Genomic DNA, 18,444 nt, shown 5'->3' on the forward strand with positions numbered 1-18,444 from the left:
AATGTAAAATAGTTGTCTAGTGGGAAGCAGCTGCATAGCACAGGGAGATCAGCTCGATGCTTTGTGTCCACCTAGAGGGGTGGGATAGGGAGGGTGGGAGAGAGATGCAAGAGGGAGGGGTTATGGGGACATGTGTATGCATATGGCTGATTTGCTTTGTTGTACAACAGAAACTAACACAGTACTGTGAAGCAATTATACTCCAATAAAGATCTATTAAAAAAAATAGTCACACCATTCCCAAATTATCTATTGGAATGTTTGTCTTTTTCTTGTTGTTTTGAAAGGTTTTGCTTGAAATCACGGAAGATTTTTAAATGATAACTTTGCATGCACACTGATACTCAAATTAATCCAATAGTATATTTTCTGACTCTCTCATCCCTTCTATTTTTAACCTTTTGATTCACTAGGCAAATTTACTGTGCATACCTCATGGTCAAGGCTATGTGCCACACACTCTAATAGATACAATTTGTTCAACATGTGTAGACTCTTCCCTTAAGTGGCTTACAGTCCACTGGCTGCATAAGGCCCCCAAGTGGATATCTACAGTGTAGAGTAGCAAGCTATGCAAGTCACATGGGCAACAAGGAAGTAAGGGTCTTAGAAGTGTAGAGGAAGGACCAAGAACCTTTGGCTGGAGTACTAGACTGCATTGAAGGCCCAGCCTCCGAGCTGAAACTTGAAAGATGAGCGGGTCTTCTTCCCTAGTTGAAGCTGAAGGGAAAGCATAGGCCAGGCTGGCAGTAAAGCCAGAAGGTTGCCCAGGGGCACACTGCAGGCCACAAGTGTGTCTAAAACAAGAGGAGCAATTAAGGAGCCCAGGCTGATTCTTATCTGGAATTGAGGCAGAAGAATGGTGAGTTCAAAATAAGATGAGAAGGCTGTTTAAAGCCAGAGTCATTGTTTCAAAAGATTTCATTGGCATCTAGCTGTTCCTCCATATTCAGCCTCGTGTTCCCTCTAGAAGAAATCCCCGCATTGGGCTCTGAGTGCCAGGCTAGGCTCGGCGGACTTAACGTGCTCAGCCTCATGTGCACGAAGCAAAGAAACCTTTGCCATTGAGGCAGGTGAGAAAGTAAGCTGGGGAGGCATGCTGACAATCCTGGGAGCAGACTGAGTCAGTTTCAAACGTTCTCCTGTTTGAACAGTGAAGAAAAATAAAAGCAAGGGCGGACCAAAGGGAATTGTGGCTCTGATTAGAGAATCAGAGGAGAGTTTATTTTCAGTTGCCTTTTGTAGGAGAGGACAACAACTGGCGATGTGAGTAGAAAGCACAGAGACAGTGCCTGAGGATGGCCATGTGAACTTGCAAGTATACTGGCAAAAAAATTCCAAGGTTGTGATTATACTTTATGTTAGGATTATTACGGAATATTCAGGGCTTTTCTTCCACTTGGCGTTATACATATACCCTAACACTGTATAGTCAAATCTGTCTTCCTGTGTTTTTCTCACTCCACCCAATACCCACCCTCTTTCCCCTGTGGCCCCCTCAATGTGTGTGTGTGTGCGCGCGCGCGCGCGCGCGCACACACACACACACACACACACACACGCTGGGAGTGCTTCCTTAGAGCCAAGAAAAGTCCATAAACCTGTTCCTTGGCTTAGGGCCCAGCAAAAGAAAATGAGGGGCTAACTTCGAGCAAGAATCACTGTGCTGTGTGTCACAGGCTTATTTCCCTAATGCTATTCAAGGGCTCTAAACAAGTTATCAAAAGAACTTGTGAAAGAGTGGGAGTAATTTTCCTTCCTGGAATTTGGTGGACCACAGGTGGGGCAGTGGGAAAGGTCAGTCCCAGGTGTAGGCCCTAAGGGGTTGCATTGTTTGTAGATAATTTTAAAACAATAATAACGCCAACCAGCGGATCTGCTTTCTTTTCACCAAGCGCTGGCGATTCTACACAAGTCAGTGACAAAACAGTCCTCCTCCAAAAATTCTTTGGTTGCTGTTGTTCCTTTCAAGCTTTAATACTATGATGTGTATGTAAACTTCAGAAGAGCAATCTTTAGTGATTATCCTTCAATCAACATGGGATTCTCTAAGGAAATGAATTCAGAGAACTCCCAGTCCTAGAGCCAGCCCTCACACAGACTCAGCTACATGAGTTCATTTCTAGAGAAGATCTGACTCCAAATCGCTTGGGCTCACTTTTTGTTGTTGTTGTTTGTTTTCTTCAGTTTTTTAAACATTTTTATTGGAGTATAATTGCTTTACAGTGGTGTGTTAGCTTCTGCTTTATAACAAAGTGAATCAGCTATACGTATACATATACATATATCCCAATATCTCCTCCCACTTGCGTCTCCCTCCCACCCTCCCTATCCCACCCCTCCAAGTCATCACAAAACACCGAGCTGATCTCCCTTTGCTATGCGGCTGCTTCCCACTAGCTATCTATTTACATTTTGTAGTGTATATATGTCCATGCCTCTCTCTCACTTTGTCCCAGCTTACCCTTCCCCCTCCCTGTGTCCTCAAGTCCATTCTCTACATCTGCGTCTTTGTTCCTTTCCTGCCCCTAGGTTCATCAGAACCATTTTTTTTTAGATTCCATATATATATATGTGTTACCATATGGTATTTGTTTTTCTCTTTCTGACTTACTTCACTCTATAGGACAGATTCCAGGTCCATCCACCTCACTACAAATAACTCCATTTTGTTTCTTATTACAGATGAGTAATATTCCATTGTATATATGTGCCACATCTTCTTTATCCATTCATCTGTCGATGGACACTTAGGTTACTTCCATGTCCTGGCTATTGTAAATAGTGCTGCAATGAACATTGTGGTCCACGTCTCTTTTTGAATTATGGTTTTCTCAGGGTATGTGCCCAGTAGTGGCATTGCTGGGTCATATGGTGGTTCCATTTTTAGATTTCTAAGGAACCTCCATACTGTTCTCCATAGTGGCTGTATCACTTTACATTCCCACCAACAGTGCAAGAGGGTTCCCTTTTCTCCACACCCTCTCCAGCATTTATTGTTTGTAGATATTTTGATGATGGCCATTCTGACCGGTGTGAGGTGATACCTCATTGTAGCTTTGATTTGCATTTCTCTAATGATTAGTGATGTTGAGCATCCTTTCATGTGTTTGTTGGCAATCTGTATATCTTCTATGGAGAAATGTCTATTTAGGTCTTCTGCCTATCTGTGGATTGGTTTGTTTGTTTTTTTAATATTGAGCTGCATGAGCTGCTTATATATTTTGGAGATGAATCCTTTGTCAGTTGCTTCATTTGCAAATATTTTCTCCCATTCTGAGGGTTGTCTTTTCATCTTGTTTATGGTTTCCTTTGCTGTGTAAAAGCTTTTAAGTTTCAATAGGTCCCATTTATTTATTTTTGTTTTTATTTCCATTTCACTAGGAGGTGGGTCAAAAAGCTCTTGCTGTGATGTATGTCATAGAGTGTTCTGCCTATGTTTCCCTCTAAGGGTTTTATAGTGTCTGGCCTTACATTTAGGTCTTTAACCCATTTTGAGTTTATTTTTGTGTATGGTGTTAGGGAGTGTTCTAATTTCATTCTTTTACATGTAGCTGTCCAGGTTTCCCAGCACCACTTATTGAAGAGGCTGTCTTTTCACCATTGCATATTCTTGCCTTTTTGTCAAAGATAAGGTGACCATATGTGCACGGGTTTATCTCTGGGCTTTCTATCCTGTTCCATTGATCCATATTTCTGGTTTTGTGCCAGGACCATACTGTCTTGATTACTGTAGCTTTGTAGTGTAGTCCCAAGTCAGCAAGCCTGATGCTCACTTTGAATGCAGTTCCTGTCTCCAATCCCCAGCCACAATGAAACAGTAGATTCAAAATAAAGAATGAGAGCCATTGATTATAAAGACAAGAAACAGAAAATGAGCTACTTCAGTTTTTTCACTTCATGGATGAAATCTCTGCACTTAGTGGCAGTCATCCTCTCGGAAATGTTTCCTCATGTGCTTTCCTTTTTTTGTGTCTTTTGTTTATTGCTTTTCAAAAATGACAGTAATGTAATTAAAATTTATCAATCTTGTACCTTTTGGGGTGTTTTTGGTACTGTAATATTTATTATTTATTTTTAAGTGGTATAATATATTCGAAGTTCAATCAAAGCAAATGCTCATGTTTACCTTTCTTTTCTAACTAGTATATTGTTCATTTTATCTCCTGATTATTCCTGAAGATAATTTTTTTAAGAAATGATCTCCTCTGGTTGTCAATACACCAGGCACGGCACTGATTGAGACCCGCAGTTTCCCACTGGTGGAGCTGGAGGTCTAGAAGTCCTGGAGAAACTTGAACCATAACAGGTCTCAGTAACCCACCTGGGAAGATACAGCTCAGAGAAAGGGGAGCAGAGCCTGGGGCTCCATTAGATACACTGAGGGGTGGTCCCCACTCCTTAAACCAAGGAGTGTTATACAGTAGGCAAGGAGGGCAAATTCCGCACTAGAAACCAGGCCCAAAAAAAAGACCAGCCCAGCATGGAAGATAGGATCTTTCTCAATAGCAACCAGCACTAAAATAAGTAAAATATAAATTCCACATGCACCCAGAACACATACAGATATATATACATACATATTATTGAAATAGTACTTCAACTATACTATGGGTGATGAAATCTGTCTATTCTATTCTACTTCACTATTTTAAAATATTGATTGTGACTCAGTAAATTGATTCCATGACCCACTATTAAGTAGTAAGCTGTAGTTTAAAAAATACTGATGTAAGGGAAGGGAATCTTGACCTTTCAGCATTCAGGTAATAATTTAGTTTGCTGGTCTTTTACTCCAGAGCAAGCTTTGAAGAACCATATATTCCTTCTTATTCTGTATCCTGGAGCAACCTAAGCTCAGCCTTCACTAAGAACCAGAAATGAGGATGAATCAGGGCCAAAATAAAATTAAAACAGGACCAAAAGGCATGTTAAGGTAAGAAAAGGAGACCTGGGAATTTTCTGACACTTTTAACTAATAAAATAAGCACTCTTCAACTAAGGATACCTCTGTAAGTCAAGGGCCTAATTTATTAGTGCAATAGAAAAACAATTAGAAATTTCAAGGATAACTTCCCCCTCTCATTTTCTCTAGTCTCTCTTTCTGGAATTCTTAGTCAGATGTTAGACCTCCTGAATGAATCTTCTTATTTCTTTTCTTGTTGTTTTCATCTGTGTTGGTCAATTTTGTGTATCAACTTGGCTAAGCTAAAGTACCCAGTTATTCAGTCAAGTGTAATCTGGGTATTGGTATGAATGTATTTTGTAGATGTAGTTAACAGTTACAATCTGATGACTTTAAGTAAAGGAGAGTATCCTCCATAATCTGGGTGGGTGACACAATCAGTTGAAAGGCCTTTTAAAAGCAGAACTGGGGTTTCCATGAGGAAGAAGAAATTCTACCTGTGGATGGCAGCGTCAGATCCTGTCTAAGAGTTCCAGCCTACCCTTTCTAATGATTTTGAACTTGCCTAGTCAGCCCCTATAAGTCACATAAGCCAATTTCTTGATATAAATACATATGTCAAGGTTTTGTTTCTCTGGTAGAACCCTGACAGATATACCATCTTTTTGTACTACTTTTTGGAAGATTTTCTTTACCTTATCTTCCAATTCTTTATACATATTTTTTATTTTAGTAATAATATTTTAAATTTCTAAGTGTTCTTTCTTGTTCTCAGATTTTTCCCTTTTAATAGTATCTCATACTTGTTTTATTAGTACAATATTTACTTTATTTCTTCTGACTTTCAAACTCTCTTTTCTTGCTCAAATTACCTCTCATCTCTGGAATTGCTTTTTTTCTATTTATTTATTTAAGTCTCTTTTCATATTGGAGTTTTTCCTTAAATGCCCGCTGGAGGTGGGGAGAGGGCATAAAGAAAGGGAGTTCATATTTGGATATTGTTGACCTGTAACCTCTGCCATTATAGTGTGTAGCTATTAGATGCTAGAATGTAGAAAATTTTTATCTGGGGGCATTTATTTTGAGAATAATTCTCTCATTTTTGCTTGAGTGAAAGATATGCTGTATGTGCTGCGTTCAAAGTAGATGGGTGAGTTTTGTGTTTCATAGAAACTAGTCCTCCATATCTCTCCCTTATCACCCCACGTTATATCTGTAGTTCTGCAGGATAGGCTGTGCCCTCCTTAATTGTAACCCCTTCATGCATGCTATGGGCTATGGCATCTTTTGCCTGCCTCCTTAGTGTAAAGTCTTGCATATATTTTTCTGTCTTCCAGAAATTTGTTGAATTACCTCACCTGCTCCCAGCCCTCTCTATCATTCTTGTCATTGCCATGAGTTTAGACATTTTTATTCCCTTTCCGTCATTTTGGTGTTGGGAGGAAGAGGAGATAAACGCATGTGGCCAATTCATTAGATTTGATAGAGAATTTGGCTATTGTTTTTTATAATTTGAGTATTAAATATTGATTGAAGGTGATGATAGTGATGGTGATAAGAATGATAACTAGAAGACACAAATTCTGTCAAGCAAGATAAAGATAGCTACTTTTGCAAAATACCATTTTCTCTCCTCTCTTTAAGAGCCCTGGATGGTTCCTCACTGATCATCAGATCAAAGCCAGATGAAGCCCTCAAGGCCTCCCATTAAGTGGTGCCACCTTCCCTTTAGGCCCTTCTCATTCCTTGGTCACCAACTGAGAACTTGTTCTCATGACCTTTGTCTGTCTCTACCCTCAAACTCCAGCCTCTCTACATTTACCCCTACGGCTCCTTCTGCCTAGAACACTGCTGTCTACATTCCAAAATGTTCACTCCCAGCTATACCCACTCAAAGTCCATGACGCCTTCCTAAATCAACCCCAACTGTATGCTCTTTTCTTCCCCTGCAGTCCTCATATACTTACACTCACCTGTTACCTCCATGCATTTATTCCTTCATGCTGTAAACATGTAGTGAGCACCAACTATGTACCAGACATTATGCTAAGCACCAGTGATGGAGAGATGAGTAAATCAGAGATGACCCTTACTTTTTCAACAGCGTGTTCTCATTGCATGTCACAAGTGCTCAAATTTTCTCCCCATATTCCATCATCTATTTTTTGACATTGGCCTTGAAGCAGCTACTCACATAGTAGGTGCCTACACACATTATTGAGTTACATTTTTTCCTACATTCTCTTGCCCTTTAACATTTTTAGAAGCAGTTATTTCCCTTCAATTTTTCCTCCATTCCATTTAGAAACCCTTTATCCTCTCAAACAAGCTGGAGGTTTGATAGACATTTCCCAATACCATCTGCCAAGGATATCAGAATGTATGTGTAATGCTCAAAACTGACAAATACACCAGCCAGAAAGGCACACGCAGGATCCACAGAGCCATAGGGCTTTTGGAGTCTCTCTGCTTGCAAGCAGCTACAGACATGAATCCAGCAAAGTGCTATATTCATGCCTATCCCTACCTCCATCTCTATCTGCCAACTGTCATTCCACTGTGGAGAGGCAGTCATTAGCAATGGTCAGCCACTATCCCAATACACACAGCCTCACACACACTCATTTGTATAACATAGGCGCTCACCAAGTGCACACAGAAACAAAGAATACTTTGCTCGCCTATCTCTGTGTCTATTTTGCTCTACATGGTCCTCAAGCCTTTTATGTAAGAGGTTTATGACAATTACTGTAGTTTTCTCACATTTCTTTCCTACCTACTTCTGAGTTCAGGCTATGTTCTGAAGTGTTCATGTCACAGTGTAGGTTTCCAGAGAGCAGAATTTGAGACAGAAATTAGCATGCCAAGGCATTTATTATGGAGTATTTTACAGGTTCATCCCTGTGAAAGGGAGAGGAAGAAAGCTAGAGTGGGCAGAAGGAGAAGCTGGGATGGCCTTCAGTGTTATCTGAAGTTAGGACAAGGGGGTCGAGCCTTCAGACTACCCCCCAGAGGGAAGCAAGATCTTGGGCAGGGCAGTTTTATTCAGTGGAGGCAATCTCCAAAGAGACAGTTGAAGACTGTCTACAGGCAGCATTTCCAGCAGCTGGGGGAGTAAGTACTTTGTTCCTAAAGGGGGATCAGCCCATCATGGCAACCACCACAGTTGAGTTTCCTGAAAGCCTGTGCTCTAGAGAATGGTGCATTACTGAAGTAGGTGTGGGCATACCAAAATCAACTCAAATGCTTCCTGGACTAAAGTGGTATTTTCTCATTCAGTTACCCCGAGGCCTTAGGGGGATGTTACTGGCGAGGAGGCTCCCACCACTCTCCACTCAGCACAAGTTCTAAGAGCTTCTTTGCCACAGAAATAACAAGGGGATTAGGAGGAACGTCACAAGCTGTCAAGTTACAGTACATCCTTTCAGATCAATGAAGAAAAAAGAATCAGCACAAGACAAAGGCAGGGAGAAATAAGAATCTGTGCTCATACATTTACATGAGTGCCGTTTGTCCCTTTTTAATATTTATCCATGTGCTGCTGTCATTTACACAAGGCCTAGGATAATCTTTTGTGTATAGCAGGTGCTCAATAAACATTTATTTAAAGAATGAGCAAAGCAACCTCAGAAACGCCATTCCCCTATTCAACCACGGTGAAGAAAAAAAGTAGTGTTGGAGAATTAGTGGGAAAAGAGTATTTCATTACTTTACTGTTTTTTATTTATGGCTTATTTTCTTAAATGTTCTGGGTGGTGACTTTTTTGCTTGACCACTAAGAAGGTATATGTGGTTAAACTCACTAAGCAGTACTCACACTTACTCCTGCCTTTTATGGCGTCCATTTCAGCCTGTGTTCCAGAAATGATAAATTAAAATCCTGCTTTGGATTGAGCCCTTGCTCACTGTACTGTCTGCTTTTCCTGTGGGTTGCCAGGAACGAATGGTGACGGTCAAGGTATATGTCTCTGACATTGATGATATTTTCAAAGCTTGTTATTTCAACAATGAAAACAAATCAGAAAGACAGAAACGAAAATGTCTGTTGAGTGCATAGTATCTAAATGCTGTTGGTGTTATTTGTTAGACAACAGATGAGTCCCGTGAACAAGAAACTTCTAAACTAAAAGGTTCCCCATGGAGAGCTCGCAGCAGTTTCTTTGTCTTTCTGTCCAAAATGTTTCATCAGCCTGACCCTGATAGCCAGTTGACTACTGTAAGGCAATTGAGCCACATTCTCCTCACACTCTAAGCCTTCTTTTTCAGTCATCTTAAAGAAATTACCCTTCCATGGCCGCACTGATGCTCTGGGCTTAACACTGAGCAAAATGACAAGAGCATGATGTTCTTTAGAAACACAAAGTGAAAACAGGCCTAACTGGAAACCTGTGTCATTTCTCTTGAGACTGTCCCAAGCGCTCTCTTAAGGTCCTTGCCAACACATAAATCTCAAAATCACCAAGGCTGTACCCAATGGCCATTACCCATTTGCTCACAGACACGTAAAGAGATGGGTTCTACCTATGAGATACTGCTGAGCATGCAGTGCATCGTATAAGCATTTTTCCTTCCCTGCTGCTGTTGCCACTGCTCTGACTGCTGAGAAATCCTCATTCTATTTTTGTGGCCAGGCTGTACTCCTGGTGCCAACTCACAAGAACAAACTACAATCTGTACATCAATGGGATACAATATCCTGGACTAAGGAAGTAACTATAACCCAAAATTGGAGCCTGGACTTTCACTTCAGACCACAAGACATCAGTAAGTCCCCAAAGATTCCCTCAAGCTGGTTTCTAGAAAAGGTAATAAAAACAAAGAAGATAATTTGACTATTCACAAAGTACAAGGGTATTTGTAATATATGCTAAATGCCCAAACTTATGACCACAAAATTTGGCTTTAAGTTACCAGGAACCATTCATGTCTAGAGTTTTTAGTTACAGAAATTTTCCAAGATCCTGCTGTTTTATAATTTAAGATCTAATTTCTGAGTCGAGTTCAGTTAATTCAGTTGTATGGATAAATTGTTAAAAGAGTGAAAAAGAGCTCCTTATTTTTAATCAAATAAAAAATTTATTTCTACCATGGGAGAACAGGAAAAAGAGTGGAAAGAAGAAAATGAAGGTGTAGGAACACCTTTAAGGAGCTGCTTTCTTCATCCATAGGGATGGGGCAACTATGTATTATGTGACCCTGAGCCTCAGGTCAGAGCTGATTGGATCCAAGGATGACTCTGCCTCCAAACTGGATCAATCACAGTCTTTTTCCTTGGAATGTACAGTTGAGGTTCTGAATAGCTGGTTAGTCTCCTGTGACTGGAAGAGAGGACAGATAAATGTGGGAACAGCAGGCCAGACACTACCTACCATGCGTGGGGAGAAGGCAGCTTACAAATAATAAAGAGTAAGGAAGCCACATTGGGAGAGATCAAGAAGTGTGACAGACAGGCAAGCTCAACCTACTGTTTTAACTTTTTACTCTTGTTTCCAGTTCACAAAGAGGCTTGGCTCCATTTGCTTCATTTGAGCTCTGTGATTATCCCTGTATTCTCATAAAAAATTCCTCTTTTTGGCTTAAACAAGTTTGAGTGGGTTTCTATTTCTTACAACTAAAAGAACCTTGTCTATGACAAGCAGGACTCTTATTCTGTTAACATCACTGAGTAGTAACTATGATTCACACTCTATCATTTCTTGTTTGTAGAGTCTCCAGTATATGTTAGCTACAGCTCTGACAACTGTAAAACCTCTACATTTTCCATCTCAATCAGACATGAGACCAAATACACTGAGAAGAGAATGCACTTGGGAAACAGGCATGACACCAGAGTACAGAGGTTAGAAATCCCCCTGACCCATGGACTCATGCACTTAAGTTTCAGCAACAGAAATACTGTTTCACTTTCAAAGATGGAGAGCATGATTTAGTCCTCTAAATTATGAGGGGTGGAAAGGAGAAAGAGGAGAGAAGAGTCAAGAATCCTGGCATGGGCACTAACGCACTGGGTGCAACAAATGGGGTGAATGTGTGAACTTCTCAGAATTGATTCAAGTGTTCAGTTTCTCTTTGTTCCCCTAAATAATCTTGCACATGAGACCAGAGAAGCAGCCTGTCGTAAAGCAGATAGTCCTTCTAGCATTAAATGTAGTGTTGAGTCATGCTGTCTCTCACATGTTGGATAAGGGAACACGAAGAAAGGATAATAATAATGATAACCACTATAATTGTAGCAGCTAACATATCCTAAGTCCTTATTGAGCTACTGTGAGCAATTCAGTTACATTAACTCATTTAATCTTCAAAACAGCCCCAATGAGGTAGATACTATTATGATCTCTATTTTACAAATGAAAAAAACTGAAGCTAAAAATGGTTGGGTGAATTTCCAAGGATGCATAGCTAGCAATTGTGGAATTAATTGGTATTTAGACCCAAGCCATCTGACTCCAGGGTCGGAGTCTTAACTTCTGGATTGTGTCTCAACAATAGACAAATGGAAGAACTGGCCATTTGAAGTTAAATAATAGGTGTTGAAAACCCCTTTACCCAAATGACTCCCTAATGTCTTTCACTGGGCTTCTAATTCAAGCATCGTCCTCCACTCCTATGTGGGTCAGGATCCTGGCAGGAATTAAAGGGTATTCTCAAAGGGCATGATTTAAAAGAGTTTAATTAAGGAACTGTTTACAAGGTATGGGCAGAATTAAGAGAAAGCAGCAGGAAATGGTGAAGCACTCCAGGGTTAGCAAAAGCAGTAAACTACTATGACCCGCAGAGCTGAATGGGCAAGAAGAGGGAGCAGTTACCAGAACCTGGCAAGACCTGTGGCTATAGGAGAGAATCATGGGTAGGAGCCACGGCTATCAGCAGAGGAATGGAGCCTTACCAAACTTTCACCTTGACAGGGAGGCAACTGCGGGTATAAGTATCCTAACCTCTCTCATTCTCTTCCCGCTCTGTGTTCTCTTGCAAGTGCCTCCCATTGGCTGAAATCAACCAGAACAGAAGCAAAGGGGTCCACTGACGCAGCCCATACCACTCAGCTCCTGGGGAAGAGAGCAGAGCAGAGCTGAGTGGAGCATGGATCTAAAGAGGCAAGTGCAGAATATCCAAAACACCTCCCTTCCAATGTCCCAAAGACAGGAAAATATAATTTTTTAACATAAAATAATGAAATCATAACACAAGAAAGCAAATCGAGAGAAAAATTCTGAAACCCCAGAAGATGGAAAACTGATAGAATTTGTTTATGGAAAAAATAACTGGGAACCAGAAACTTAAAGTATCAGGGTAACCATCTTCAAGGGTCTAAGATTAGAGCCAACTAATTTTAAGAGTGAAAAAGTCTCTAAGGTACTTCATCAAAGAATTGTCTTAGGTACACACTGTCAATGGGCTTTCACACACCTCCCCCTCGTTGTTATACAAGGTGTCAACCTTTTAAAAGAAAAAGGTAAGTGATTCAGCCAGCAAAATCAAGTTTATTCGGGAATAGCAGAGGAATTGCAACTGGGGACAACCAAACTATGGCAAACCATAGGCAAGTCCAGAGAACAAAGGAGGAGAGTGTTCTGTTACAGAGGAAAGGAGGAAGTTGGGAGGGGTTGTTCTAAACAAAAGTTCATTAGAGGAAAATGAGAGTTTGAAGTAGCCGTGGCTTCTCATTGGCTGCAGGCAAAAGCAGCTTGTTGTTGGCTGCCAAGAGGAAATCTTCCTTCTTCCTGCTGGACTATGCAAGTTTTGATGAATGGAACATGGGTGAGAGCCCTCCCTTCATGGCTTCCCAGCTCCCATTCTGAGTTAGGTTTCCTTAACACATTTTCACAAGAGCATATATAGTGGATATAGCATCTAGCTAAATATGAATTGACCTCCAAGAATCTCTAGAAATTTGAGGAGCCATATTATAAAAACACAAAGAAACAAACAAAGATGAACAAATAGAACTGGACTAAAAGGAAATGGGCATAATTAAAGGAAAAGAGAACATTTTTTCAAGAATCAAGTTAATATTCAGATTCTTCTCTGCATCCAGATCTCCCCCTGAGAATCAAACTCATTTTCAAATACCAGCTGGACATACAGCAAAGCAAAGTCCCAAAATAACTGGCTCCTTTCCATCCCCAAACATTTTCTCATTCCTGAGTTCTTAATATCCATCTGTAGCATAACCATCTATGCAATCTCCAGACTATAAAACTCACCTTATATATACATTTTTCTATTTCTCACCCTTACCTTAAGTCTCATCTCTAACTCCCATTGATTTCAGCTCAGAAATGCCTCTCAAAATACCATTTTCATCTCAGTTCCCACCATCCCAGGTAAGTTTTCATTGCCTTTAATCTGAACTTTGTCAATGGCCCTTGTGTCAGTCGGGGTTCTGCCAGAGAAACAGAACTAACAGGAGAGAGATGTGTGTGTGTGTGGGAACTGACAAATCTAAAATCCAGAGGGCAGGCTAGTAGGCTGGAAACCCTTAGGCGGGAGCTTCTCCTGCCACCCACAGGCAGAATTTCTTCTTCTTTAGGGAAATCTCAGTTCTTCTCTTAAGGCCTTTCAACTGATTAGGCCAGGCCTACCTAGATTACCTAAAATCATCTCTTCTACTTAAAGCCAGTTGACTGTAGATGTTAATCATGTCTACAAAATATCTTCACAGCAACACCTAGATTAGTGTTTGATTGAGTAACTGGGTACTGTAGCCTTAACCAAGTGGATACATAAAACTGACCATCACAGCTCCTCATTGGTTTCTCCCTCTCAATGGCTCTTACCCTCCCCTTCAACCTGTGTGTCAATGGATCTCAAGCCAGGAGCCACATCAGGATCACCTGGAGGGCTTTATACACACACACACACACACACACACGTACACACAAACACACACACTACTCCCACCATATTGCTCCAGGGTTATCTATCTCCAATGCCTATCTAATCATACTACTTTAAAATCTGTACCTCATCACTAAATATATGGTACAGCCGAAATTCCTTAGCTATACTTCCAAAGCCTCAAGATTTGGCCCTAATCTCTCCTAGTTTCAACTTTTGACACTTTGTTTTTTTTGTTTTTTTTTTTGCAGTACGCGGGCCTCTCACTGTTGTGGCCTCTCCCGCTGCGGAGCACAGGCTCCGGACACGCAGGCTCAGCGGCCATGGCTCACGGGCCCAGCCGCTCCGCGGCATGTGGGATCTTCCCGGACCGGGACACGAACCCGTGTCCCCTGCATCGGCAGGCGGACTCTCAACCACTGCGCCACCAGGGAAGCCCAACTTCTGGCACTCTTACCCACAGTCACAACAGTTACCTCGGCTCCTCCTTATCAGCCTTGTCCATGCTTTTATTACTCCAGGGGTTACAAAGTAAATTCCTACAGAGGCCAAGCAGATAATTTAAACATGTGAGTTTAAATATGTGAGTTTGGGCAGTGTGAGACAATAGAAAATGTTGCTGGGTGGAGCGGACCTGATTGGAATGAGGAGATTTGTGAGGCAAGGGAAGTGGGGTGGGAAATGGGATTGAGCAGACATAAAGGAAGCAGAATATAGGTGTTACAGCCACTGTTGGTTCCCCATTCTCAGGAAGTCATGCAGCTTCAGCGGATAGTTTCCTTACTGTCACTACCCACCTAGAGTGACTTTCTATGACAAGTGCCTGTGACACTCCCTGGGGACTTTGGCTACAAGAAAATGCTCAGCCTACCTCAGGACAGGCTGCAAGTGTCAGGGAATTAACATCCCTTTGATTACTCATCAACCAAAGAGAGATGGGAGCTGGCAGATAAACAACCCCGTTTCTTGCCTCCGAGGCACATTCCACAAAGTCTCTTAGAGGCTCCTCAGTGGGAATGCAGCCCAGTTGCCCACAGAGGTAACCTGCTCAGTTACACCCCCTTCATTGGCATCCTCCGTTCCCTATCTCACTTCCTGTCTCTCACAGTGCTGCCTGGGATCACCTCCCAAATAAGCTGCCCCCAAATCCCCATCTCAGGGTCTGCTTCTTTTCTCATTTTTTTAACTGAAGTATAGTTGATTTACAATGTTGTGTTAATTACTGCTGTACAGCAAAGTGATTCATTGATACACAAATATACATTCTTTTTCATATTCTTTTCCATTATGGTTTATCCCAGGCTATTGAATATAGTTCCCTGTGCTACAGAGTAGGACCTTGTTGTTTATCCAGTCAGGGTCTGCTTTTGGGTGTGGTGGAGGATGATCCAAACCAAGACAGTAGGCTAGACATGCATAACAGTGGGAAGCAGGAGAAGTCTAAAAGAGGAAGCATCCAGAGGTTGGAGGGTCAACACAACCGTTTACTGGAGTCTGAGTGACAGGGGAGAGGGCCTACGCACCTTCCTCTGGGTACGTTCAGCCCAGCTGGACCCGAAACCTCCACAGAGGGCACTATATAGATGATTTTACTGAACTATTTACCTTACCCAACTTTCACTTAATTTGTACTTCCACCTTAGAAAATTTAGATGGAATTGAGGTTTAACTCTAAGAAATTTACGTTAAATAGACTCAAAACCTAACTTGATAAAGCTGAGCCATAAAAATATTGTTCCTGCAAATAAACAGAAACTTTTCCTTTCCCATCTGAAGTCAGATGGAGAGGAAATAAATTAGAAGGTGGCAGAGTGTTCTGCATCCCAACCATTGTTTATGGCTCTCTTTCCTTAGCTATTCTAAATCATGCATTGCCGCTAAGGGTCATAAAGATATCACTTTCTCCACTCAGCAAGAGAAACGAGAGGTGAGGAAGGAGAATGTTATTTTGCAGGAAGGGAAACAGAGCTCTGGAGATTTATCTGGGCCTGCCTCAGAGGAACTGGCTGACCAGTAAGTTTACATTCAGAGCATCAGAATTCCAGGCATTTGCTTAACCTAGAAGGCCCAGAAATGGATGAGGTGCCAGGCCTTCTGCAAACACAGTCACAGCCAGATCACTAGTATCTTCCAATTAAGTGATATTACACAGCTCTTCCCCACTGAGGAACTTGTAGATATGTGATTGCTGGCAATCTCCAACCAAGAGTTTTCTGAAAGACTGATATTAATAAAATTTCAGTTCAAGCCATGAACACACTTAAATAGCATCTACTCTGTGTAGGCACTGCAGTAGTAGAAGGTGTGGGACATCCATGGGTATCCAGGTGGCTAATGAAGGCAACCATCTTTCCGTGAGGGGACTGCTTACCTCCTCTGCCCACTCAGTGCACCAAATCTTGGCAGCAATTGCAATTCTGGAACTTCCTTTATGAATTAGCTATATTTAATGAGACCTAGAGGGATTCATTAACAGAGGACTTTGTGAAGAAAACAAAAGGTTCATTCAAATAATTGAATCCACTTTAGTAGCAGCAATTAAAATATATGTGTTCCTCTATATATTCGTGTGATAATATAAAAATCCTAGTCATGCACATGCTGTATATATTTGTGATATGTATATCTAAAACTCTGAGAGCTCCCATACCTTGATCACTTCGTATGGGCCAAGGACTGTGCTAAGCATTTCCTATTCATGAACTCAGTTAACACTAACAAAACCTGTGCGGTAGCTATTATTACCATCATTTTGAAAATCAGGACAATGAGGCTCAGAGAGATGAATCAACTTGCCCAATGACACACAACCAAGAAGTGGTAGAGATTGGATTTGCACCCATAAACAGTGATTCAAAAGCCCATGCTCTTAATTACGAAATTAAAAAAAATTAGTTTACGAGCTCTCCTCACATTATTTAACGAGATGCACAGACTTGGGATTAGAGATTTACTTAATCTTTGAAACAAGATTATAAGGCCCTCAAGAGAAGATAGCTATTCATTCTTTTCTAATTAATTAACAGGCATTATTGAACGTTTGTTAGATACAGAGAACACTATACCACGTACCCAGGAAACAAAGATAAATAGGACAGAAAGCCTTTCTTACACTGAATTTTATTTATATCTATCTATATCTGTATCTGCATCTGCACCTATACCTGTACCTATGTTTTTAACCAGAGAAACTAGTGTAACTCACATAGAGTTGACAGGAGACGGTCAAGCAACAAAACCTAGGCTCCCGGGGCCAAGGAAGATGTTTAATGCTTCCTCAGTATATCATAAAGGCGGCAATTTCTGGGTAGTAGGGAGATGTTTGATGTTGTACTATAGAGAAAAAGGAGAGTATATTTGTTAAATATTCTGGCTCTAGAATCAGACAGACCTTGTTTCAAGCCATGGCTTCAACAGTGTGATCTTAAACAAGCTACTTAACACCTCTGTATTAGTTTCCTAGTGCTGCTATAACAAATGACCACTAACTAGGTGGCTTAAAATAACAGAAATTTCTTCTTTCATAATTCAGGAGGCCAGAAATCCTAAGTCAAGGTGTTGGCAGGGATGGTTCTTTTTGCAGCCTCTGAGAACCGGTCCCATGCCTCTCTCCTGACTTCTGGGGGTTGCTGGCAATCCTTAGCTTTCCTCAACTTACAGCTGCATCACTCCAATCTGTTTTTACAGGGACTCTTCTCTCTGTGTCTCTGTGTGCCCTCTCCTATAATGACTCCTGTCCTTGGATTAGAGGCCCACTCTACTCTTGTATGACCTCATCTTAACTAATTACATTTGCAAAGGCTCTATTTCTAAATGAAGTCACATTCTGTAGTTCTGGGTGGACATGAATTTGGCGAAGACACTATTCAACCTACTACACCCTCTAAGCCTCAGTTTCCTCACCTGTAAAATGTAGATAACAGTAGCACCTCCCTTATGAAGTTATTGTAAAAATTAAATGAAAGAATACATGTATAGTCCCAGTACATAGTAAGAAGTCAACAAATGTTAGTAATAAATAACAGCTGTGACCTTAATGACCAGCCTGAGATATCTTCCTACCATAAGACAGAGCAGGCTCCATGGCCACTCTGAGCAAAGACCTAAGGCAGAAAGATAGAGGAACTGGGGATGACAGGTAGCTGGAGCATACTCTATATATTTATTTCAGTGTGTCGCATTGCATGAGCTAAGGGATAAACCATTTCAAAACAGGAATAACAGAGTGATGTAAGTAAGGCATTGGTCAACTGTACACCAAGTGTGGAGACTGAACAACCACAGACAGACCAGCTCTTTTAATTAATATAATAGCTCTTTTACAAAGAAGGGGCCAATTTGCACTGGCATGGATTATAGAATAGAAAAGAACCACAAGAAGACAATGTAAGCGACCCGGTGTTTCAGTTATCTATTACTACACAACAACCCACCCCAAAGTTTAGTAGCCTATAACAACCATAATCCTTTATTCTCTGGAAGAGATTGTGTAAAACTAGTGTTAGTTATTTAAATGTTTGGTAGAATTCTCGAATGAAACTATCTGGGCCTGAAGATTGCTGTTTTGGGAAGCCTTCGATTACAAATTCAATTTCTTTAATGATTATAGATCTATTCATATTGTCTATTTCATCTTGGTGAGTTTTGGTAGTTTGTGCTTTTTTGAGGAATTAGTTCATTTCCTCTAAGCTGTTGAT

The sequence above is a fragment of the Delphinapterus leucas genome, chromosome X (assembly GCF_059928025.1).
Source record: "Delphinapterus leucas isolate spDelLeu-1000000601 "Yukka" chromosome X, BTC_Dleu_Yukka2, whole genome shotgun sequence".
Classification (NCBI taxonomy): Eukaryota; Metazoa; Chordata; class Mammalia; order Artiodactyla; family Monodontidae; genus Delphinapterus; species Delphinapterus leucas.